Source organism: Natator depressus, chromosome 9, assembly GCF_965152275.1.
Source record: "Natator depressus isolate rNatDep1 chromosome 9, rNatDep2.hap1, whole genome shotgun sequence".
Lineage (NCBI taxonomy): Eukaryota > Metazoa > Chordata > Testudines > Cheloniidae > Natator > Natator depressus.
Genome location: NC_134242.1, coordinates 39,706,614 through 39,732,827, shown reverse-complemented (window position 1 = coordinate 39,732,827; position 26,214 = coordinate 39,706,614). Strand labels below are relative to the sequence as shown.

The window sequence follows — 26,214 nt, the reverse complement described above, 5'->3', positions numbered from 1 at the left end:
TATTTCACACAGCTCTATTTAGGATATAGAACAAATACAACAAACCACATTTCACAACTTCTTTGTAAGCAGAATTCTCTAGTGGATTCAACAGAGAAAAGGGATGGTCTTTTGATTAAGGCACCAGACTAGGCCCTAGGATATTTGGGTTCCATTCCTGACTATGCTACAGCCTTCCTGTGGAACCTTAGGCAAGTCATTTAAACTCTCTGGGCCAGGCTTTCAGCAGATGAAGATAAGCCCCCAGTGGGATTTTCAAAAATGGCTGCTCTGTCACTGAACACCCCATTAGGCCCCATCTAAATTTTTAGGCATCTAAGTACATTTTGAAAATCTGGACCTCCTGTGCCTCTGTCTTCCCCAATCTGTAAAATGAGGAGTTATTGTCTGTCTGTTCTGGTCAGACAGTAAACTCTTCACTTTCTATTACTATGGTTTGTACAGTGCCTTGGTGTCTAGCTGAAGGAGCTCCTGTAGCACATAATTATTACTACTAATAACAACTCTCTGCTTCAAAGGAAATACTTCTAAAAATTAGTGCACAATATGTCCCAAAGAAATTTGGCAACTCTGTAGTTAAGTGTATTTCACATTGACTAATTTTTTATTATACAAAACCTCATCCTAACTATAATTTTACTCAAGAATATTGGAAACATTTTATTATAAGAAAAATTATTATTCTACATACAGCACAATGTTTGTTAAAAATGGAAATATTGTCAACTTCTTCGGGCTACAAGCTATGAGTAAAGTTTCCAGCATTTTTTTCATTCTATTCACATTAATACATTGGATTTTTAGTGTGAAATTGGAACCGTATTATAATAATTGTACAATATATTCAGCTTTAAATCATTTGCCAACATGCTACAACTTTAAAATACTTATCACCCAAGTTTAAGTGAATATTTGTGTGTCTTTATTCATGAAACATCTTTCACATCCCATTTATGATTGTAGCTTGATGTTAAGTCTTCCCTGTCAGTGAAATAAAGATAATGCTGAGGTTCATTATCTTTCTTCATTTTCCATTTTCTCTCTCTAAAACTGCGTGAAATGCCTTTCAGTAGAACTACTGTAGTTAGAACTTTGGCATTTCAATAATGAATGCTCTTACTAACACAAAGATGTAGCTCTAATATATCATAAAGCAGAAATATGCCAAATTTCTACTACCTGAGCTAGAGGTGAGTACAAAGATATTCTTAAATTCAGGGGAGTTGATCTCCAGTTGAATCTCTGCAGGTGTAGAAGAAATTAAAGCAGATACTGCAGCACCTGGAGAGGAAAGGAAAGATGGCTTCCAGCCAGGTTTACCCCTCCTCCTAGTATCCCCTGGATCTAGAACTGTGCAGGGGAGACTCCATGTACTGGGGACATTACGACCTACATGGTGGCCCTACCAGCTATGTGGCCCTGGGGGAAAAAAAGAAAGAAGCTACAGGGAGGAACCAGCCAGAGACTGAAGTTGGAAACAGCAGTTACAGAAGCAGCTTAAGCAGGAGCTGTCAGACACAGATGGTGTCATCACACAGCTTCCTACATTTTTACGACTGGACATTCTCTCCACTGTGCCGATTGGCTGTTTGCACCATCCCTGCCTCACTCTCTCCCTTCACCTCTGTTTCATTCCACCTGCTCTCTATACTTCCTTTCATCGGCCTGTCCCCTTGCACACAATCCCTTCAATGACCCCGCTCTCTTCCTTTTTCTTTCCGTACAACTAATCACCTCCCAAAAATTAAAAAAACAAAAGCCAACCCCCCACCAATCAACTCCCCACTCCCACAAAAAAATAATAATATGGAACTATCATGACATTTACCAGCACTGTATGTTTGTAGTGAGGCGGTGTGGTTCCCTGCCACCCCAGAGAGATATGAGCCCCTCTGGACACCAGAGTGGGCAGAGCCAGAGAGTCAGGCATTGCCCCAGAAGTATAAAGGCCCGACCTCAGGGCTCACTGAGGAAGCAGCCGCTGGGGAGACCAGACTCCTCCTGCATAGCTCGCGATGGGAACGCCCAGCGGCCTGCGGAAGACCTGAGGACTGTTCTGACCTGCCCCGTGCCAGCTACCCAGAGGAGTTGCCGAGTCTACCCCGGCCAGCTATCCCGAGGAACACATGGTGCTGGATCCCCCTGAGGACACCACCCTGACCCAAGTACCTCAAGAGGGGAAGTCTGGAGCAGCCCGGGGGCAGCTGACCCTAGTCTGGCTGCAGCCCTGCCAGAACCCATGTCAGTGTGTTGCGGCCAGGATCCCCACTGACTCAGCAGCGGGCTGGGACGCAGTGGAGTGGGAGGGCCTGTGTCCCCCTTGCCACCCAACTCGCGGGTGGCAGTCTCCCCCTCTCCCGGGCCCTTTGGAACCTAGGGCCTGGACCTACTGTTACTCTATACTGTTACTGCTCAGCCCCTGCCTGAGGGCCTGAGCACCTGACTCACCAGTGCCCCGCCCTGACCTAGGCCGTAGAGGAAAACTCCCGTGGCCAGACAAATTCCCCACAAGAGCTATTCCCAAAGGTAGCGAGGCGGTGTGGTCCCCTGCTGCCCCGGAGAGAGACGAGCCCCAACTAGCCTTCCTATACGTGGTGGAGAACGTGGGCACGATCCCACAACACCTGTGTGAGAAGGGGTCTGGGGGGGGGAACGTACCCCAGAATGAGCCATGGATATGGACAAACTTATCAAGCTCCTGACTGAGATCCAGGAGCAGCAGCAGGCAGCCCAGCTCCAGCAGCAGCAGGCAGCCCAACTCCAACAGCAGCAGCAGCTCATCCAGCAGCTGGGAGCACAGTAACAGCAGCTGATTCGGGACCTGGGGGTTCAGAACCAGGAACAACAGCGGCAATGCCGGCAGCAGCTGGCGACAGCGCTGCCGCGCCCTACAGAGCCCCAGCCGGGAGACGCGGACAGGTCACCCCGCACCGCTGCGCCAGTGCAGCTGACCAAGATGGGACCCGATGATGACCCTGGTAACTTTTTGGTAACTTTTGAGAGAGTAGCACTGGTTGCAGGGTGGGCCCCTGACCAATGGGCCACTCTCTTGGCCCCATACTTAACCGGGACAGCCCAAACAGCATACAGAGGGCTGTCTATGGAGGATACACGGGACTATAACCAGGTAAAGGCAGCGATTCTGGATGCCTTGGACATCAGCCCAGAAACCTTTCAGCAGCGGTTCCGGAGCCAGACCTATCCGGCCGGCACCAGACCCCAGTTGGTGGCCCAAGAGCTGAAGGAAGCATGCAAGCGGTGGCAACAGCCAGAGAGGAAGACTGTGGATAAGGTCACGGAACAAATTATTTTAGAACAATTTGTACACATCCTCTTGGCGCAAGAAAAGCCCTGGGTGCTTTGCCATCAGCCAGCAACACTAGCCACAGCCGTAGCTTTGATAGAAGACTTCCCCGCAGCCAAAGCGCTGGTGGGGCCAGCTACCAGAGCCCACCCCCCCAGGACCAGAGCGTCTGAACCTCGAAAAGAAAGGGGGCGCTCAGACCAAAGTGCAGAGTCTCCCCCGCGGGCAAGAGGCTCGCTCGGGGCTTTGGGCTAGATGCCCTGAGCTCCCACCTTGATAAGGATCCGCACCCCCTGTGCTGAGTGTCCCGAGGACCTGTCGGAATCCTCTCAGGGGCCTGATGGGAGCCCCCACCGGAGTGGTCGCCTGGAACTCGGGGCCTGCTTTGTATGTGGGAAATATGGACACTTACAGTGTGACTGCACTGAGATGGACTGCAGCTTCGGCCACATCTGTGCAGGAGAGACCCGGGCCCGGCTGCCACAGGTCCCCAAGATCACAAGATCACGGTTCCGGTAATTGTCGGGGCCCATCCAACCCTGGCCCTGAGCGATTCGGGCTGTGGACAGATGCTAATCCATCAGACCTTGGGGCCCTGGGCCAAATCCCACCTGGGGACAATCTGGCTGCAATGTATCCACGGCAACATGCAGCCATACCCCAGTGCCCGGGTCCCACTAATGGTGGCCGAGGTCACACGATGGATGGTTGTTGGCCTGGCTCCTTGACTAGCCTACCTGGTGATTCTGGGGCGAGACTGACCAGTGTTCGAGGAGATCCTCCACTTGACCCCTGTGCTGGAAGGAGATTGCCCCGAGGCCCAACTGGAGGAGGCAGAGGAGACCCTAGACCCCGAGGGAGGGACCAAGGAACCCGAGGATGCCCCATCTGGGTCGGCTATCAAACCCTGACTTAACACTGACTTTTGCCACGATCAAAGAGCAGACCCCACCCTTAGTTGGGCCTATGGACAACTAGCCACTGTCGATGGGGCCGTGATCGATCCACATTGCGCAAATCAGTGGCCCCAGTTTGAGCTACACCGTGACTGTCTTTACCAGGTGGAACAGGATCCCAGCATGGGAGAACCACACATCTAGCTGCTGGTGCCTCAGTGCCACCGATGAGCAGTAATGAAGCTCGCACACGACATCCCTGCTGCAGGGCACTTGAAAAGACCCTCGCCCGGATTTTGATGCGGTTCTTCTGGCCCAGGGTTCACCAGGAGGTGAGGAGCTATTGTAGCTCCTGCCCGGAGTGCCAGTTAGCAGCTCCCCCATGGGTACCCAAGGCCCCTTTGGTTCCCATGCCCATAGTGGAGATGCCATTTGAGCGGGTGCCCATGGACTTCACAGAATCATAGTGGGTCCGCTTCCGAAAAGTGCTGCTGGATTCCAGTATGTGCTGGTCATCGCTGATTATGCCACCTGTTTCCTCAAAGCCTTACCATTGCAGAGCACCACCGCCCGGACCATCGCCGGCGAACTTCCCAGGGCAGGCCCACTCGAGTGAAATCTTAATGGACCAGGGCACCAACTTCACCGCCCGGCTGTTGCAGCAGGTATGCGAGCTCCTGGCAGTTAAACAGTTACGTACCTCTGTCTACTACCCACAGACAGATGGACTAGTGGAACGATTTAATCGAACCCTGAAGGAGATGCTGCGCAAGTTCCCCGCAGAGGAGCTACACCGGTGGGACCAGCTACTCCTGCCCTTATTGCTGGCGATCCATGAGGTACCCTAGTCATCAACAAAATTTTCCCCATTCGAGCTACTATATGGCCACCGCCCATGAGGCCTATTAACCTTAATGCGGGAGACATTGAGGCAGTCTCTATCTCCAAGCCAGGGCCTCCTGAAGTATGTTCTCCAGTTCCAGGAGCACCTCTCTGAGGCCGGAGCCCTAGCACGCAGGAAGCCCAGGCATGAACCTATAACCAAGAAGTGCAGGTCCGTGCCTTTGAACCGGGTGATTAGGTCCTGCTCCTCCTACCATCGAGTGAATCAAAGCTGCTGGCCCATTGGCAGGGACCCTATGAGGTGGCCCAGAAGATCAGGCCCATCACCTCTGAGGTCCACCAGCCCGACAAGAAGATGCAGCGATATCATGTGAATCTATTGAAACCATGACGGGAGCAGGAGGGCCTATTAATTAACCCCTACCCACTGGAACCAGAGTTGGGTCCCCGCACGCCCCTGACAGAGGACGCCGCAGGCCCCCATCTCGGCGACACGCTCATGGAGGAGCAGTGAAAACAGGCCCAATGTCTCCTGCAGGCTTTCAGGAGAACCTTTACGGTCTCACCTGGTAACATGACCCTGGTCCATCATGCCATCCAGACCTAGGGGAGGCTCATTTCATCACCAACGTCGACCTCAGTAAGGGGTACTGGCAGATCCCGCTCAACCTCATCTCTAAGGAGAAGATGGCATTCGCTTTATCAATTTACCTGGATGCTCTTCGGCCTCTATGGGGCCCCAGCGACGTTCCAACGACTAATGGATCACCTTCTACAGCCCTATCAAGACTATGCAGTGGCGTATTTGCATGACATCATAGTCTTCAGCTGCCAGTGGGAGGACCACCTGGAACGCGTAGCCGCGGTCCTGAGATCCCTGCGAAAGGCAGGACTAATGGCCAATCCAAAGAAGCGTCGCATTGGGTGGCAAGAGGCAACATACCTTGGATGCACCATAGGGGGAGGACAAGTGAAACCCATCATGGGGAAGGTTCAAGCACGGGCGGCCTGCCCGCCACCCACCACGAATCGCCAAGTGCGACAATTCCTGGGGTCGCCAGCTACTATCGGCGATTCATCCCCCAGTTCACTTCCATCGCAGCCCCCTTGATGGGACTTTTGACTACGGACAGCTCCCAGCGCATGCCGTGGACCCAAGAATATGAAGACGCCTTCTGGACACTCAAGGAGTGCCTCTGTCAGAAGCCAGTCCTATATAGCCTGGACTTTGACCGTGACTTTATCCTCCACATGGACACCTTGGAGGTAGGGCTCGGGGCCGTCCTGTCCCAAGAAATCGATGGAGAAGACCACCCGGTCTTATATCTTAGCCAGAAATTATTCCTTTGTGAGAAAAACTATGCAGTAATAGAGAAAGAAGCACTCGCGGTGAAATAGGCCTGTGATGCCCTGCGGTACTACCTCCTCTGGGCCCCATTTACACTAGTCACGGACCATGTCTCACTCCAGTGGTTAACAAGAATGAAAACCAACAATACTAGACTACTGCGTGGGTACCTGGCATTACAGCCCTCCGCTTTCACCATCCGGCATAGAGCCAGCAAAGACCATGCGAATGCTGACGTCCTGTCCCGCCTAGGAGGGATGGAAGAGCCTGGCCCTGATGAGCGGGAGCCAGACTTGAGGAGGGGTGTGTGTGTGTAGTGAGGCGGTGTGGTTCCCTGTCACCTTGGAGAGAGACGAGCCCCTCTGGACACCAGAGTGGGCGGAGCCAGGGAGCTCTGAGGACTGCCCCCCAGAGAGTCAGGTGCTGCCCCGGGAGTACAAAGGCCCGACCTCAGGGCTCACTGGGGAAGCAGCCGCCGGGGAGGCCAGACGCCTCCGGCATAGCTCGCAAGTGGGAAAGCCCAGTGGCCTGCGGAAGACCTGAGGACTGGCCCGACCTGCCCCGCGCCAGCTACCCGGAGGAGTTACCGAGTCTGTCCCTGGCCAGCTACCCCGAGGAACCCATGGTGCTGGATCCCCCTGAGGACACCACCCTGACCCAGGTACCTCAAGACGGGGAGTCCAAGTAGCCCAGGGGCAGCTGACCCTAATCTGGCTGCAGCCCTGCCCGAAGCCATGTCAGTGTGTTATGGCCAGGATCCCCACTGACTCAGCAACGGGTCTTCTGCTGCTGCTAGGGTCCCTGGCTGGGACGCAGTGGAGTGGGAGGGCCTGAGTCCCCCCCTGCCACCCAACTCACGGGTGGCAGTCTCCCCCTCTCCCGGGCCCTTTGGAACGTAGGGCCTGGACCTACTGTTACTCTATACTGTTACTGCTCAGCCCCTCCCTGAGGGCCTGAGCACCTGACTCACCCACCCTGACCCAGGGCCAGGGCTCACTGTGATTATTCGTACCTTCACTAAGGCCTAGAAGAAGACTCCTGTGGCCAGACTAATCCCCCGCAAGAGCTATTCTCAAAGGTTCCCTGCTGCCCCGGAGAGAGACGAGCCCTGGCTAGCCTCCCTACAATGTTATATCACTTTCTTCATCTTTCCTGCCTATGTTGATTGTAAGTGTTTCAGGGAGGGGACTATCTACTACTCTGTGTTTGTACAGCCCCAGCACAATGGGGCCTCATTTTTGGGTGGTCCTTTGGCACTGCTGAGAGAAGAAATCAAAGTGTGGTGGCACAGTTTTCCTATCAAATGAGGTGGAAGAGGAATTTCATACCAAATTCATACTTAAATCCTAATCCAGCCAAGCGCTTAAAGTTAAGCAAGTGCTTTGCTCTATTGAGATTTTAGGGCTCAAAGAGGGCAGAGTGAGGAAGGAAGTGTTGTTCAAATGCACAAACAGGAGCAAAACTTTAAAATGTTGGTGAAAAGCCAGATGCTTCGATGAGAAGGGCAACAGTTAGAAGTCAACAAATTTTGCATAGTCTGATTTCCCCAGTATTCTAAGTGCAAACATTTAACCTAGAGTTCAATTTGATGGCAGAATGAATTTAATATCAAAACTAATAACACAAGGGTAACACCACTTACTGTCCTGTGCTGTGGGAAGAGAGCATTTTAGAAGGGGCTCTACCAGATAATTCTGAAATCCCTTCCACAAAGATCTAATGTGCCGCCTATATAGAGCTCAAAACAAAGTGTGACAACTTTTATCTAGTAGTGGAGATGAATATTTTGTTACCTGCCCAGTGGCCCTGGTCTATATTACTGCGATCAGCCAAGTTCTAAATAATGGAACTCAGGCTCACTACTGCCATGTTATAGTGTGACTGGAAACCATTGTTCTTCTCCTTTATGTGCAAGTTTTACTAGGACATCACAGTTTGAAAAACCTTTGCTTAAAGAGTCAGGAACCAGAAACAACTCATTTTTATAATGTTCATCCTGTTGCTGAGAGTATTTGGAAAATGTTCCATCAGCTTCTGAATTTCCCCTTCTCTTGTGTCCCTTCTCTCTTATCTCCTTGTGCTTTCTCATTTTAGAAAGACCATCACTCATGAGTAGACTGCAATAAGAGATAACCTTCTACAACTGCTTAAGCTGCTATACTGATTATTTGTTTAACTGATTAAAGGATGAATAAACAATAGCATCTATTAACAAATATTGATTTTTTTCTTAACTTCAGTGCAGATTTGACCTTGTGGAAATATTATACCAGGTGATAATGTCTGCATTAGAAAAAAGCTTACCAGAAGGAATTAAACATGTTAAAGGGAAAACTTTTAAAAGATGCTGTTGGATTATATTGTTTTAAATTTGGTCATGTTTTGCTTTGAAAAGATTCAATCTGCATTCTTGTTTTTCTCAATACAGCCTATTATGCAGCCATACAATGATGTTCAGGTGATTTTACACGTCTGCTGCAACCTTGCAAAAGCAAGGAAATGAAAACTCCCTGGTGAAACAAATCAATTTTTCACGGAATATCCTGGAGGACATTTCTGCAAAACAGGCTTGAGAGCTGGGATTGAGAGAGATCAAGGAACATTTTGGCATTATTTAATTCTTCCCCAAAGCATTTTCCCATTTAAGGGCAGTACCATCACTTAAAAGTAAGCATTAGGCTTCATACTTCAAAGCCCTAGGCAATCAATGGGTGTGGCTCAGAATGGATGTGCCCACCTCCCTAGCTGTCACTAAAGGAAACGTCTCACAGGAATGCCTCAGTCTCAGCTATATATCCTATTAGCCTAGCAACATGATGGTGCAGTTCCAGGTCCTCACTGACCACCTGGAAGACCTCCCACAAACCATTCTCAAGTGGTCTAGGTACAAGACAACACAATGAAGGGCTAAGGCAGTAACCCAGTTCCTGGCACGAGTTCTGTACAAGCTAGACTTGCTCACAACAGGGGCTACAGTGCACAAACTCAACAGAGCCTTACAGAGCAGAAATAGATGCGACTCAGCTGTGTCCTAGGAAATGCAGGCTTGTCTCTGAGCCCTGCTTATAGTCGGATGGTCTCCTGACACAGTAACAGGGGAGATTTCCTAAGGCAGGGCTCCCTGAGAAGCTGTTCCCGGTGCTGTTGTACAGTGGTTGGTTTACCTGGTTGCAAGAGACTTTCTAAACCTTGCTTACAGTACGGTGCAATAGGACAATCCTGTAGCCGATTTTCCTTCTTCTTTAAATTCCACTGTAAAATAAAGAAAAAAAAGGTATATTTTAAATAAACTTCTGAACATTTCCAAATCACCTCTTTTCCCTGGACCAAAACAGTGCTGACCCTAGACCAGGCTCATTAGGGCATTAGGCATGACTCTGCCTTGCCAGCTCCTGGCATGTCCCTGCCCTGACATATGAATGGAGAGGTTAAGAGAGGAATCCTCGCCTGCCCCATAGGGCAATTTTCAATAGCACAAAGCAGCTGGGGCCAAGAATCTGGCCCATTGTGTTCAGTGGAAGATTTATTATGTCCTTAACTATTTATCTCCTTTCCTTGCTATTAAGTGCTTAGGTTTTTGCACATGATACGACCTGTAACGCCACTTACTACTCAGCAATCTTCACTAAAAAATAAACCTCTGGGTTTTCAGAATAGTAAGAAATGTCTGCATGGAAAAGGTCTGAAGGGTAGGAGGCAGTCAGGGGAGTAAAGTAAACCTCCAAGGAGTTTTCTAGTAGATATTTCAGTTGTATTTTTTGTTTGCTTGCTTTTGTTTTGTTTTGAAGTCAAGGTGAAGTGTATGATGGCTCTGAAAGGCCGTCTGTTTGTGGTGCTACAGAAAGAGAGTGAAATGGATTCCAAAGTCCTGAAAAATCCATTTACCATCTCCCTAGAGCATACCATGGCTGTGGTTTTCTTTTAGAAAAAATGTGAGCAAAGATATATACATAAAGATAGAACAGGCAGAGGTGGCTCAAGCAATCATGAGAACACTTTTCATAAAGGTTGGCAGAAATAAATTTAATGGTGTGATAACATTGTTCACCTAAGTGGGAGGTATCTCCCACAAGTGATAAAGTTGAATTTAATCTGAAATGATTTCTTAGTATTCTTCTGCACTCCTTTCGATTTTACTCCATAATAATGTTCCTGAGGCATTATCATACATAATGTATAAATGATCTTTGCTCAGCATTACATTTAATGCAATATGAAGTGTTCAAAAAGTTCATCATATGCTGTCTCATAGTCATATAGAGGCCTACGTTTGAAATGAGGATTCCCATGGTGCCCCAAAAGAAACTGTCCATACCTGTTGTGCATGCAAATGTACTGTCCATACCGGTTGTGCAAGATGTCTCAAATAAACCCCCAAACCATGCAAAACCTACCTGGCTTTGGGTTTCTTTTATTGTGGAAATGGGCTCAAATTACAAGACAGATATCTAATTTTCAACTATTCCAGACTTTGCACAGTGTTCAGATGTGAGGATGTGATTGTTTCTCGCCCCAAAATAACATTAAGGATCATTTACAAAATCCAGATCCTAAACTAGCTATCTGAGGTGGATTTGGATTTGGACATACAGTAACTCCTCACTTAAAGTCGTCCCAGTTAACGTTGTTTCGTTGCTGATCAATTAGGGAACATGCTCATTTCAAGTTGTGCAATACTCCCTTATAACTTGGCAGCCGCCTGCTTTGTCCACTGCTTGCAGAAAGAGCAGCTCGTTGCAGCTAGCTGGTGTGGGCTTGCAACCAGGGTGGACTGGCAGCCCCCTATCAGCTCCCCGCTCCCCTAAGTTCCCTGTGCAGCAGCCGCCCAGCAGGCTATCAATTGCCAGCAGGTCAGCTGTCCATCCCCACACTGCTATGTGCTTTTCTCCAGGGCCTCCTGCTTGCTGGGGGGGAGGGGAAAGAGGAGGGCTAATGGCAGGGTGTCCCCCTTCCCCCTGCTCCTGCACCCCGCTTACCTCCTCTCCATAGTGCAGGGGGGACACATAACAGGGCTCAGGACACAGAGGGAGCTTCCTGGCAGCAGTTGCTGCAGTCTCAGCTTGCTGACTAACTTAACAAAGCAGTATACTTAAGAGTGGGTCAGCTTACTTAAAGGGACAATGTGTCTCTCTCTCTCACACACAGAGTACGTCTCTGTCTCTGTCTGCCATGCTGTTTCCCCTCCCTCCATTTGTGCTACCTTGTAGAGTGTAAGGCTCAATTAACAACAATGAGTTTACCCTTGAGGGCTCAGCCAATTGCTAATTCATCATTTAGCAGTAAGGCATCCCCTGGGAAATATCCCACCCTCTGACTCCACCACCTCAACCACGCTTCACAATAATCATTGCTGTGTACAGTATTAAATTGTTTGTTTAAAACTTAGTGTGTGTGTATATAGTCTTTTGTCTGGCAAAAAAAAATTTCCCTGAAACCTAACCCCTCCTATTTACATGAATTCTTATGGGGAAATTGGGTTCGCTTAACATCGTTTTGCTTATAGTCGCATTTTTCAGGAACATAACTATAATGTTAAGTGAGGAGTTACTGTATTTCTTGGGGATATTCTCTAGTTTGTTACACACAAATTCCATGTTTGTAGAAAGAGAAGCTAAAGTTTGCAGAACTTTGGAGTAACCATGGGCCTGTTTTCAAAAGAACTTGCCTCAGTTCTGGTTTTGATATAAAACCAGGCAAGACCTGCTGGTTTCAGATAAGTGTCACTTTGATTTTGAGGGTTTGTTCAAAGATGAAATTCAAAAGAAAACTTGGAGGTAGCAGCAAACTGCTGCAATCAAATATTTGGCAATATCTGCATTACCTTCCTTCCTAAAGGATCCTTTCTCTAGCTAAGGTTTTGCTCAGACCTACTATTTAAAGGCAATAATAAACAATATAGCAAATACAAAATGTTTTCATATAAATAGAAATATTTCACATCAAAACTTTCATACAGAAAATATTTTTTCAGTACCAGCAGTGCTGAAAAAAAGTGTATATATTTTATATACAACACATGGGATTTTTGTTACTCACTAAGGAATTGATTGTGGAGTTACTCTATATCCTAGTCATCCCTATTGACTTTGTGTTTATATTTGTGCAGCGCTCTACACCGGTCCAGGGTAGAATATATCCCAGAGAGCTGAACCTGCTCCCCAGTTAAGTCAATGGAAAAACTTGCTAACTTCCATGTAGTTACTCCAGATTTACAGCTCAGTGAGCCTTGTTTTTAGAGCATGGCAAATGTTTTTTTCACCAAAACCTTTTTCAGCAAAAAAATGCCGATTCATCGATGCTGAAACATCCCACAAATTTTTGGCAATTTTGCAAAAACAAAAATATTTTTTATTGAAACAAGAGAAGTCCTAAAATAATTGCATTTGCAACATGTTCTAAATGGAGAATTTTGTTTGAAAAATGAGGGGTTGTTTTTAGTAATTTCCCTTGATTTTATTTTTTTTAACTTTTAAAAAAGTTTAAAAGGTTAAATCAAAACAAAACATCTGTTTGGCCTTTTGGTTTGACACAAAACAAAAACAAAAAATTCTGATTGATTTTTCTAAATTGTCAGCAAACCAAAAAAAACCTATTATTTACCCATCTCTTCTTGTTACCAGCAGGGGAGTGAGTTTGTGTGTGTGTGAGGGTGGGGGGGTGAGAAAACCTGGATTTGTGCTGGAAATGGCCCACCTTGATTATCATGCACATTGTAGGGAGAGTGGTCACTTTGGATAAGCTATTACCAGCAGGAGAGTGAGTTTGTGTGTGTGTGTTTTTTTGGAAAAAAAAAGGGGGGGGAGGTGAGAAAACCTGTATTTGTGCTGGAAATGGCCCGCCTTGATTTTCATGCATGTTGTAAGGAGAGTGGTCACTTTGGATAGGCTATTACCAGCAGGAGAGTGAGTTTGTGTGTGTGGTTTTTGGAGGGGGGTGAGGGGGTGAGAGAACCTGGATTTGTGCAGGAAAGGGCCCACCTTGATTATCATACACATTGTGAAGAGAGTGGTCACTTTGGATGGGCTATTACCAGCAGGAGAGTGAGTTTGTGGGGGGGGGGGGGGCGGAGGGTGAGAAAACCTGGATTTGTGCTGGAAATGGCCCACCTTGATGATCACTTTAGATAAGCTATTACCAGCAGGAGAGTGGGGTGGGAGGAGGTATTGTTTCATGGTCTCTGTGTGTATAATGTCTTCTGCAGTTTCCACAGTATGCATCCGATGAAGTGAGCTGTAGCTCACGAAAGCTCATGCTCAGATAAATTGGTTAGTCTCTAAGGTGCCACAAGTACTCCTTTTCTTTTTGCGAATACAGACTAACACGGCTGTTACTCTGAAACTTCTCTTCACTCTAGATGGCATAATTTCTAAGGGCTAGTGGTTCTTACTTGATCTAATTCCCACTGACTTTGCCTGAGAAAGGACAGAGTAGAAACTGAGTTAAGGCTCCTGGATTTGTCCCTAAATATAAACAGAAGACATGTCCTGTCCTGTCAGCTGAGATTCTTCCATTAAATATTTTTAAAATCATCCTTAAAATAAACTCTCTCCTAATAACCTACTCTGTGCAACACAACACTAGCTGATAGCATGCATGGGACCAAAATGCTATCGTGATTTCAGTCACAAAACATGTGCCTGACTCTTAAAGATCTAGACAGGAATGTGTCATTTGAGGAACTGCCTATGGACTATGATTTTACAAAACACCATTTTAGTGCTTCCATCTGTGTACAAGAAATAATATATCAAACATGCACAGAGAAATTACTGAGCACATCTGGTCGGGTGCTAAAAAAGGGATAATTTAATTTCTATGGAAAACTAATTATACCCCTTATGCATCTTACAGCCAATCATCTTCAAGTCCTACGGTCATTAAACTCTAGCAGCTGTCCATAATACATGATTGTTCACACCTGAAAAGGTATCACTCTATATTAATTTCAGGCAGCTTTAAAATCTGAATTACAAAGTAGGGGGGAAGGAAATTTAAATATATTTATTGCAAAGCCTGGACTAAATACTATTAACAATTAAAAAACCCTCTGTTAGACATGAGAGTGGAGCAAGATACTTAAGCCCATGCCCAACTCTGAGCATGAGTGGCCCCAATGAAGTCAATGGGACTCTTAACATGCATAAAGTTAGGCACATATTTAGTACCTTGATGAATCTGGGCTTAAGATAGAGAGGAAAAAGAAAACAAATTTTGTTTGATTCCAGTTTTCCTCTACTTTGAACTATACAATCTTTTTATCTAGATCTCTTCCTCGTGCCTTTCATTCTTTCTTCTTTCTCTCCTCCAGCCCCAACAGAACAATTCACCACAAAGTACAGAAATGTTCAAAGTCAATTCTTACTGTCCCTAGAGGACGGAAACAGATTGATGAGAGATTTCCCTTTCTTTAATTCAGAATGACAGCTGAAAGCATCCTCCTCCCACTGAAACAAAATAACAAATGCATCACAATGTTGTGAACTCCCAGTACAAAGCACAGAGCTATAATACCTCAACACTTGTATTAATGAGTCATGTGTATCTGACTCTATCCTCATCTACCCAAAAGAGTTTCTAATTTATATTCATGTACGCTGCACATTCAGTCACACAATGGCACGAGTTTATTACATGAACCAATCCAGATGTCCTAATTCAGGCACAAACTCCTTTTCAAGTGAGTAAGACATTTACCCAAATGAGAAGTAACAATGACATTATATTAAATGTTTAGGGATAGATTGTGCAAGCAGGCAAAAGGAAGGACATCCTCCCCCTCTGCTTCCCAGCTGCATTAGGGATACCCAGAACTTAGCTTCAGGTGCTGAGGGAAGCTCAAGAGCAAGTGGGTGGGTACTAGGCAGGCAGCCATGGCATTGTTCCAATGACTGGCTGCTCTGGGGAAGTATGTTACACATTGAAAAAAGGATTATAACTATGATATATATCCACTGATGAGCTGCCAAAATCTTAACAACGGGTTCCCTCCTCACCCCACGAGGAGGTCGTTGCCCACCCCCGCCCCCCGGGACTCCTGCCCCATCCAAACCCCCTGCGTTCCTTGAAGCCCCCCCCAGGACCCCTACCCCATCCACGCCCCTCCCCGTCCCCTGACTGCCCCCAGAACCGGGCAGGAGGGTCTCGTGGGCCACTGTAGTGGGTGCCCACCCCACCCCGCCCCTAAGAGCCAGAGGGACCTGCCGGGGGGCAAGGTGGGGAGTCCTGGAGGTGCTTACCTGGGGCAGCTCCCAGGAAGCATCCGGCAGGTCCCTCTGGCTCCTAGGGGCGAGGGAGCGTAGCTAGGGGGGGAGCAGGGGAAGCGGCCACTCCCCCACTGATCACATCAAAAGTGGCGCCGACTCCCTGGGTGCTCCGGGGCTGGAGCACCCATGGGGAAAATTTGGTGGGTGCAGAGCCCCCACCGGCAGCTCCCCACCCCACGCCTGGCCCCAGCTCACCTCACCTCCACTTCACCTCCTCTGCTGAACGCGCTGCCCCTCTCTGCTTCTCCGCCCCCTCCCCCGGCTTCCCGCAAATCAGCTGTTTGGCGGGAAGCCGGGGAGGGCTGAGAAGCAGGCGGAAGCTTCACACTCAGGCCGAGGGTGGCGGAGGTGAGCTGGGGTGGGGAGCGGTTCCCCTGCGTGTGTCCCCCACCCCGGGTTACCTGCTGCAGCGCGGGCGGCCCTCGCGCCCCCCGCCTTAGCTCACCTCCGCCTCCCTGGGCCTGAGTGGGAAGCCACGGCCTGCTTCTCAGCCTGCCCCAGCTTCCCGCATGAACAGCCGATTCGCAGGAAGCCTGGGGGGGCGGAGAAGCAGAGCGGGGTGGCGCGTTCAGGGAAGGAGGTGGAGCGGAGGTGAGCTGGGGCCAGGGGTGGGGCGGGGAGCTGCCAGTGGGTGCTCTGCACCCACCAAATTTTCCCCTTGGGTGCTCCAGGGCTGGAGCACCCATGGAGTCGGTGCCTAAAGCGCCACTTTTGGCTGGTTAAATTTAGAAGCCCTTTTAGAACTGGTTGTCCCTTGCGGAACAACCAGTTCTAAAAGGGCTTCTAAATTTAACAACCGGTTCTAGTGAACCGGTGCGAAGCGGCTCCAGCTCATCACTGCATTATATCTCTGAGGCATAAAGTCTCTTGAATTCCTCCTGGGCCAATGCACGACCTACTACTTGGGGCTGTGCCTGAAGACACAATCTTACCCTAACATAATGAAATAACTTTGCACAGCAGTGTGCAGATAATTTTAAAAGTCACACCCAACACCTTATAGTCAAAAACAGGCAAACATAGTATGTGCTAAACAAGGAAGTAGTCACACACTAAAAGAAACAGGAAAGAAAGGAAGGTCATGTTAAAATAAATAACTATCATGAGAATCTTCTTATGATGTTGCCAGCAAAGTTGACAAGTTCTGATAGTTTATAAAGGAGAATCAGGTAATGGAAGAGGGAAGGAGCAGGCACTGCAGGTGAGGAAACAAAAGTAGGAAGCCAGGCAAAAGGAGTGAAGTTTTGAGGAGGAATTTGAAATGGAGATTGAGGATGTTTGGTGCACAGAAAAAAGGCTGTCAAAACAATCCTAAGCAGTAGTATAGTAACATTCAAGTGTACGTGGCAGATGAATATGCATATGAGGCTAAGCTGTACAGAGCATTAAGAGTGAAGCTGAGTAACTTGAACTTTACCCAGAAAGTAAAAAGAGGTCAGCGAAGAAATTATATAGAAAATTCTGTTATAAGCTACATTATAAATCCTGGTGAACTCAGGAATTCACTTGTATCCACCAATGGACACCACTATTCCCCATTGAATAAAGAAGCAACACTTTGCTAGGAAAAAACATTTCTCAAGAGGCTAACCCACTTCTTTTATCTTACTTCACAGACTTTCTGAATCCATCTTGCAAAATGTCTGATACCTTAGAAACCTATGAATGACAGAGGGCCAATCAGTGGAGCCAGAATTTCACCCTACATGTCCAGGTCCAGTGTGTGTCTGTTCCACCAAAGTCTCTGAGCTTTATGGGGAAAGCTAACTCCTTTATCTTCCCCAAAGCACCTCCTCCTCCTGGCCTAAAGGTTCTGATGTTGACATATTATTTTATCATCATCTGCCCAAACCAGTTTGGAACTGCGTCATTCTTTGAATCGTCGCTTGCTTCCTTTCAGTCCTGCCTAATATCAAACAGTCTGCTATTTCCATGTTAAATGCTTCAGATTTTAGGGGTTGTTTGAGATGCCTTTAAAATCAAGAGTATTGACTCTGGCACCTTTTACCTGGACAAAGAACTCTGGTGTCTGAAGTGTGCTGTTTATTCCTAGAACAAGTGTAGCATGGGTAGTTTTCCTCTTCTTTAGAGAGCCCTGCAATGGGGCTCCAGGACAGGCTTGCTCTCCTTTAAAAATATATGAGACAACTAATTTTAAGCACCATACAACTTTGCCCATCTCCAGCTATTGATTACTCCATACTTTGTACTTTTTTTTCTCTGAAGCGATGAACTGAATAATGCATTTCTTTTAACTAAACTAGTGTTTGAATTTCTTTTTTGAAAGTGTGATGCACCAGTTGTGAAGAACATAATGTATAATTTATATTGTAAAAAAAAAAGGAATAATTTGTATGGTACACCATTACTTTTATATTACATTGTCACTATTAATTTTAGTAAAGATTTTGGTCCAGGCCCTTAGATTGTGTAAATTGGCATAGATCTTTGAATGGAATAATGCCAATTTATACCAGCTGAGATCTGATCATTTTTTATTCAGGCTAATGTCAAAAGGCAGTACTAGTTCAATCCCTAGCAATGAATGACTGGAAAATGGATGAGACTTTCCAATAAATTTGACAGCAACAACACAGTTGTTTAAGGAACATCTTATAAAAAGATACCCCTACAAACCATCATAACATTAAAAAGTGGACCCTATTTAGTGAATCCTTTGGGGAATTATGCCACTTAGTTGTAACACAAAGATATGTAGTTTGGAAGCAGAAATTGGATAGTAAAACAGAGAAAGGGCTTATGCGTAAATCAACTGGAAATAAAAACTCACCCACAAATTAGCAAATATAGATCTAACGCAGAGAGAGGAATTTATCTAGAAATCTCGACAGAAAGGTTTCAGCTTCCTAGCAATCTTGAAGTTTTATTAGAGGATGGATGGATACAAATTTTTTTATTAGGAAAAAAAACAACCTAGAACTGTTTCCTTGAAGAAGGCAGTATAATACCCCAACAGCAGCAATCAATGAAACATGCAAATCAATCCGAGTGCAAACTTTTAAAAATCAGGTCTTCAGGTGCTGAGCACAGTAAATATATCACCATCATGTACTAATATTTGGGTATGTTAAACCACACTTACCTGGGGTAGCACTTTACTCTGTGAGTAGCCCCAGTGAGAGGACTACTTACAAAATAAGTTCCTACTCATTGTGGATAAAGGTGGTAGAATATTACCCATTGTTATGTACATGCCATTACAGATCAATTAAAAATGATATCCCATTTGATTTTAAAATCATGGAACCCAATTATGGCTAGGTCTTCCAGGGTGCATTAGAGTGCAGGGAGCCCTATCCCCTTATAGTGCATTGCACAAAGAGAGCAATAATTTGCATACAAGTGCTGGAGCACAAGTGATTTCCAGTTAGTGCTGCTTACAACACTCCCGCACCTGTGTACTAGCCAACACATGGGGAGGGTTCTGGAGGGATCCCTGACTACATGCTTTAACAGTGTAGCAATTCCCATTGCCCAGAACTTCTTCCCTTCATCTCCATGTTGCCTCTGGAGGTCTTGTGCCCTATAAAGGCATAATGGCTCTTGACAGAACAATTCGGACAGTGATTTTCATCTCTCTCCCCATATTAATTTGCCCCTTGGTATTTTCCTGACCTTATCACTTCCTGTTCATATCTTTTGAGTGTCCTCACAAAGAAATGACATTTTCCACCTCATATGTTTTCACCAATCACTGAAGTGCAATCAGCTAAGGAAATTAATTTGGAAACATGAGATTAGCAGGCAAGTGTAGCCCACCGAAATGTCAGCATCATCTAGAATTGCAGCATTACTTTGTTCTGCTCCTAGACATCTGTTTCAGAGTAAACTTTTATTAAGTATTATATCACACATTAGGGCACTATAGAATAAAACAATAGTAAGACTGCTAACACTGAAGAGAATACAAATATAAATGGCAATTGTGTGGAGTGTTTGGTTGGTTCGTTTTGATTTTGTTTTTCTCAGCAATTCAAGTTTCACTTTTGAGGATGGTACAAAATGGTTTTTTTTTTTATCAGGAATGGGTGAAGTTTGAACTCTTTCCCATTCTTATGTCAATCACTAAGGATTCATTTTGTGTCATTTGCTGTGCTCTTTGCAATTTCTGTCACAAAAATGATGTATTCGAATTTGAACACCTCATGTGTTTTGTAAATTATTGTTGTGTGCTGTACTGCTTTGACCTTTTCAATATTCTGTAATTTCATTTGTTGCCAAGGCTATTTACGTTCTTTTCTCATGTTTCAGCCTTACTAAACTACAGCTAACAGATAGGAAAGGCCAAACAGTCAAAATATAAAATGTTTTTTAAAAAATCTCAAAGTATAATCAAAAATATTTCACAATGTGTGTTAGATATTGAAATTCTGATGTCTCATCCCCTCATCGAAGATTGTGATGAAAACTGCAGTTGGTACCAAGTGAATCTAATCTTCCAGCAAAGCTTTTAATAAGAATGGTAAATGAAACAAGACTCACTGATTCTAGTTACAGTTTAAATGTAGGTTTCAGAGTAACAGCCGTGTTAGTCTGTATTCGCAAAAAGAAAAGGAGTACTTGTGGCACCTTAGAGACTTTAATAAATTCAATAAATTTAATAAATTGGTTAGTCTCTAAGGTGCCACAAGTACTCCTTTTCTTTTTAGTTTATATGTACTCTCACAATCTTCTTTGGAATGCTCAATATGGCATCAGCAGGTATGGGTGCTTTTGTGTTTATGCTTAAATATCTTCTTTAGCACAAATTATCCACAAAGGAATCTATCTATATTACTCCTTGACTTTATTTTCCTAAGCCCTATTTTGCATGTCTTTACCTTTAACAGAGTCAGCCAAAGTGACTCAATAGAATCAAAACAAAACCTAAGGAATGACCCAAAACGCAAACCCAAAACTACTGAAATTTGGGCAAGTTTGAATATGGATCCAAACTGGTCCATCTCTAGTTTTCAATTGTGGAACCATTGTAGACACTTCATATTTAAGAGTTGTCATGCTAGAGTGTATATCCAAAAATATCTTTATGCCTTTTTACCATTAAAATATCAGTGGTATTCCCTATTCTATACAAAATATGCTGGCTCATACTATTAATCCTGTAACTGTAGCAGACTAGTTTAGTGTTTCAACTCAGCCCCATGCATCAGTGCATTTATAGATTCCATGAACTACAGCAGTTTTCCAGAGTTATTTAAAAATAGAAGCATGGTTTATTTAAAATTATGGGCCAAATTCTGGTGTAAATATAGAGTAACTGTTCTATCAACAGGGTCATTCTGGATTTGCAGCAGCATAACTGAGAGGAGACTTTGGCTGGCTGTTTTTATTTTAACTCTAAGGAAAGGGTGAATAGAACATAGCCACTTTACTAAGGAAGCCAGCAGTAACCATTTTAGATTGTACATACTATGTATTGAATAATACATGTTCAACTGAGTGCCTAACTTCCTCACGGAACTGATTTCAATGGAGTTATAGGTAAGGCTGTGATTCTTTCACAGACGTCACAGATTCTGTGACTTTCTGCAACCTCTGTGACATCCCCAGTGGCTAGTGCAGCTGACTTCACAACCAGCTTCTGCTGGAGCAACCCAGGGCCAGCTGTTCTGGCGCAATGTTTTGCATAGGTTCACCACCAATGACAATTAGTGGGAGAATGGGGGCAACTTGTACTGGGACAGGCTGGTGGAGCACTTTAGTCTTCCCAATGTTGAGGGGAAGTCCTAGGATATGATAGGCACCTGAGAAGAGATCTAGGGTGGACTGCAAATCAGCTTCAGTGTGTGCAAGAATAGCACAGTCATCAGCATACTGGAGGTCGGTAATAACAGTCCTGGTGACTTTAGTTTTAGAATGAAGATGTTGCAGATTGAAGAGCTGGCCGTCCACGAGATACTCAATCTCAATTCCAGAAGAAAGGCGGTCATGAATAAGAAATCAAGATTACAGCATGAGAGATGGAAAAAAGCATTGGGGCAATAACACAGCCCTGCTTAACACCAGTACAGATGGTGAACGGGTCCTGTCGTCTCTCTAGTGGTAGGAAGACTTTTTACAACAATGAAATTTGATGAACTTATTACTCTTGCGCTACAGTCACTCCACTGACTCCCTGAATGTCAATGAGTTTATTTTGCAGTGAAGGCGTTTCCTCTATGTATATAGTCCAGCAGGGAATGGTATAAGATTGTTTGCCTAAGATTCTAGAATGTCTCCATTCTGGATCAGACTTTCTTGCAGTTCTCCCAAGACCATTGTATACAAGAATACCATAAACTAATAAGTAATAAATAATAATAACCATAAACTAATCAGAGAGAGTGTGAAAATATGGGGTTAGTAGAGGGAATAGAGCAATTTAAATGTAGAACCCAGCCTAAATAATATATATAATATATATATATATAATATTATAATAATATATATATATTATTTAGGCTGGGTTCTACATTTAAATTGCTCTATTCCCTCTACTAACCCCAAATTTTCACACTCTCTCCGATTAGTTTATGGTTACATGCTTTCCATTTATAACATTGGCATCAAGTGGCTGCAATTTCAGCTATTCCATCCATTATAACCAGGATTTGATTTGTTTGGGCCAGTAGTGGAGCCCTATCTCACATTAGTGAGCAATTACACATGTTGACCTATTAGCTTCAATGAGACCACTTGTGTGAGTAAATGCTCAGCCATGTAAGTAAAGGCTCCGCAGTCTGGCCTTTAGCTCCCTCTTTCAGATGCCCAAGGAACTCTTATAAACCTTCTAATGGCAATGTTAAAAGATTTTAGCCTGATTTTCAGAGTGCCTGTAGCTGCCATGGATGTCAACTGAAGTTGTGAGTGCTCAGCACTTCTGAAAATCAGGTTCACTTTCTTATTAACTTTAGCTAATGAATGAGATTAGCTCATTTTCCTTTTAATTTTATCAATTTTACTGGAAGGAATTTTGGTTTTCCACTTGATAAGACAATTTACTAATTGCATTGCCTTGACAACCAACCACCAACATTCCAAACTGTTCTCATGTACACCATTTTCACTGGTACAGTAAATGGAGATGGCTTATCACAATATACAAAACTAATGAAAAATCATGTTTCATATGTTGATTTGCTGAATTTGGGGGAAAAAATCACAACTATTGACCATCCATGTAAGATGCTGAAAACAAACCTTGAAAATCTCTCTCTCAAAAGATAAGAAATACTGAAAAGACTGTCCTTGAAGCCCTACCCAAGAAATCTAATTATCTCATGGAACCTACTGACAAAGTGCTTCCTTTTTCTGCCATATGGGCACTATGAATGTGCTATTTTATGAAAGAAGGTATTTTAGCAAGTGAGGAATCACCTTTGTTTGCTGCACCAGTTCCAGGTTCTGCAGTATCTAATGATGCAAGGATTCAAGTTGCCAAGTGTACTGGTCCCCAGAGCAACATTTGAAAACTGCTAAGCTAATTTCCATCTTAGGCAATCTTGACTGTGAAATGAAGCATCAGCTGGCAAATAGACTTGGAAAACAATGATACTTGGAAAACAAAAAATGTAATACTACGTATTTTCAAAATATACCAACTCTTAGAAACAAATATTTTCCACAGTCATTGATGAAACTTACATTGGTGAATGAGTAAAATGCTCCTTTAAAGGATGACTAACATCTATCAAGTCTTAAAAGAGCTGGATTGCGTGACAGTCCAATAAATGATGGCAAGTATCTTTGAAATAGAACAGGTTCTCTCCTAATGAATTAACGACTATAAGGTGCACACCGTAGAGTGTGCAGTGAAGCGCAGGCTGAAGGCATGATTGGCTCAGACTAATTCTTGGTTGTTCAGCACTAATTATATAATCATCTCTCTATCCTATTTATAGGAGACCAATTGCCAAAATATCTATGCAACAACATGCCTAGTAGCAGAAAAATAAAATCAGAACTACTCTATTCTCTTGCCACCCTATGACTCCACTACACATATTGGAATCTGAGTAGCTTTGATCGTTATCCCTAGGTAGAGGGAATTAGAGTAATCCAGTCTTGGTGTGATAAACATATGGATTACGGCTGTGAGGTTCTCATTAGAGAGGAATGGACCTCAACTCCTGGCAAGCTTTTTTGCCACTACCTTGTTTTCAAGGTAAAAGCAGGAAAGGTCCAGATATAACTAGGGTGACCAGATGTCCCGATTTCATCGGGACATTCCCGATATTTGGGGCTTTTTCTTATGTAGGCTCCTATTACCCCCAACCCCCTGTCCCGATTTTTCACACTTGCTGTCTGGTCACTCTAGGTATAGCAGTTGCCCTCAAAATAATAAACTACCTTTAGGAGCAGGGGCATGTGCAGGAATTTAAATTTGACCTCTTTTGGAGGGCCAAGTTCAACACACACATATTATACACATTAAACCATATCAAAAATGCACATTCATCATATGCATAGAAATAGACAGCAGTACACTCACCATTTCAACAAAAATCCATGCACCATGGAGCCATCTAAATAAAGATATCCACAGCCTCTTCTGTGTTAACAGTGTTGGTTAACATAACATAATGTTGTTAACATAACATAATGTTGGTTAACATTAAGTCAGTGTCTACTGCAAGAAATAACAGTTGCTGAAAACAAGCTTCTGTCAGGCTGCTGTGAAGTCTACTAAGGATATGCTTTTTAGCACTAAAACATTTTTCTGCAATTGCAACTGTAACAAGCAGCATTGCCAAAAGCACCAAAAGGTCAATACATCAGGATACAAAAGTTCAGTGTCATGTTCTTTACAGACCTTCATGAGTTCCAGAAAAGATATTGCACTGTCCAGTCCCTGAGCATTTTAAATAGGCTCAATATGGTATACAAATAAATTGTACTACATTTCAGGAACTCAACACCAAAAGTATCAGAAATGCTTCTTTTCCTTTTGGTATATTAACAGTTTTCAGGTTTTTTGCAGCAAGTTTTTTTTGCAGCTTTGAGTATTTGTGTACTTTTCTGATTAAATCCTCTGTTGATTTCTCTTATTGAAGCATCCAGTACAGAGTAAAAGAAATTGACTTTATATTTCTCTTCTAAAGATTCAGAAAGGTAGGATTCTCTGCAACTCCTGTAAAAATGATCCTGAGTTTTGCCGGTTGCCTTTTCCTGTAAGTTGGCATTTGCAGATCCAATTCAGTAGTAGCCCTGTCATAAATATAAAGGGAAGGATAAACACCTTTAAAATCTCTCCTGGCCAGAGGAAAAACCCTTTCACCTGTAAAGGGTTAAGAAACTAGGATAACCTCGCTGGCACCTGACCAAAATGACCAATGAGGAGACAAGATACTTTCAAAGCTGGAGGGGGGGAGAAACAAAGGCTCTCTCTGTCTGTGTGATGCTTTTGCTGGGAACAGAAAGGAATGGAGTCTTAGAATTTAGTAAATAATCTAGCTAGATATGCGTTAGATTCTGTTTTGTTTAAATGGCTGAGAAAATAAGTTGTGCTGAATGGAATGTATATTCCTGTTTTTGTGTCTTTTTGTAACTTAAGGTTTTGCCTAGAGGGATTCTCTATGTTTTGAATCTGATTACCCTGTGAGGTATTTACCATCCTGATTTTACAGAGGTGATTCTTTTACTTTTTCTTTAATTAAAATTCTTCTTTTAAGAACCTGATTGCTTTTTTCATTGTTCTTAAGATCCAAGGGTTTGGGACTGTGTTCACCTATGCAAATTGGTGAGGATTTTTATCAAGCCTTCCCCAGGAAAGGGGGTGTAGGATTTGGGAGGATTTTGGGGGGGAAAGACATTTCCAAGCGGGCTCTTTCCCTGTTATATATTTGTTAGATGCTTGGTAGTGGCAGCAATAAAGTCCAAGGGATAAAGGTAACATAGTTTGTACCTTTGGGAAATTTTAACCTAAGCTGGTAAAAGTAAGCTTGGAGGTTTTCATGCAGGTTCCCACATCTGTACCCTAGAGTTCAGAGTGGGGAAGGAACCTTGACACATGCTCTTTAATTTGTTAAGGTCCCTTTTTCCAGTTGCAGCGGCCAGATATCAATATCTGAACTGGGTCATTTTTGCTCGTTAAATTGCATGAAAACAATCTACATGAAAAACAAAACATTCTGTCATTTTTTTTGGAATATTCAAACCAAAAGGATGCTTCTGGTATTTTAGACCACGCTGCATTAAATGACTGTACTTTATTTCTAAACATTTGCTGGAGATACCTCTTCAGCGCTAGTTGATGTGGCCCTTGCTTTAGAATGCATAAGAATTCTATTTTGTTATATGAAAAGGGCAGCCCATGATGAGAATTACTCAAATACTCACTTTCAGAGAAGCCTTCAGTCCCTGTAATTAATGTCATTTCAGTTGCTACACATTCGGTTCTCTCACTGAAGCTGCTAGTTGAAGCACTGCCTTCCGCTGAAACATGTGTGCAAAGCTCTTGGTTTTCTTCAGTGGAAGTTGAGGAAGGTCCAGACTCTTGATAATCAGATGGCTGAAACTCAGATGTTGGTGAAGAATTAAAGAATTTCTTATGTCCATTGT

General features: G+C 44.4%; 1 long non-coding RNA gene across 1 annotated transcript in view; it reads right to left on the bottom strand.

Moving 5' to 3' along the window:
* The window catches only part of LOC141993435 (uncharacterized), a 55,940-nt gene extending 31,661 nt beyond the window's left edge, over positions 1-24,279 (bottom strand). The window contains exons 1-2 of the long non-coding RNA XR_012640861.1: positions 24,146-24,279; positions 9,556-9,643 (exon numbers count right to left, since the gene is read on the bottom strand). This is a non-coding gene — a long non-coding RNA (uncharacterized LOC141993435). The remainder of the gene's footprint in view (positions 1-9,555; positions 9,644-24,145) is intronic.
* Between the last annotated feature and the right edge of the window lie 1,935 nt (positions 24,280-26,214).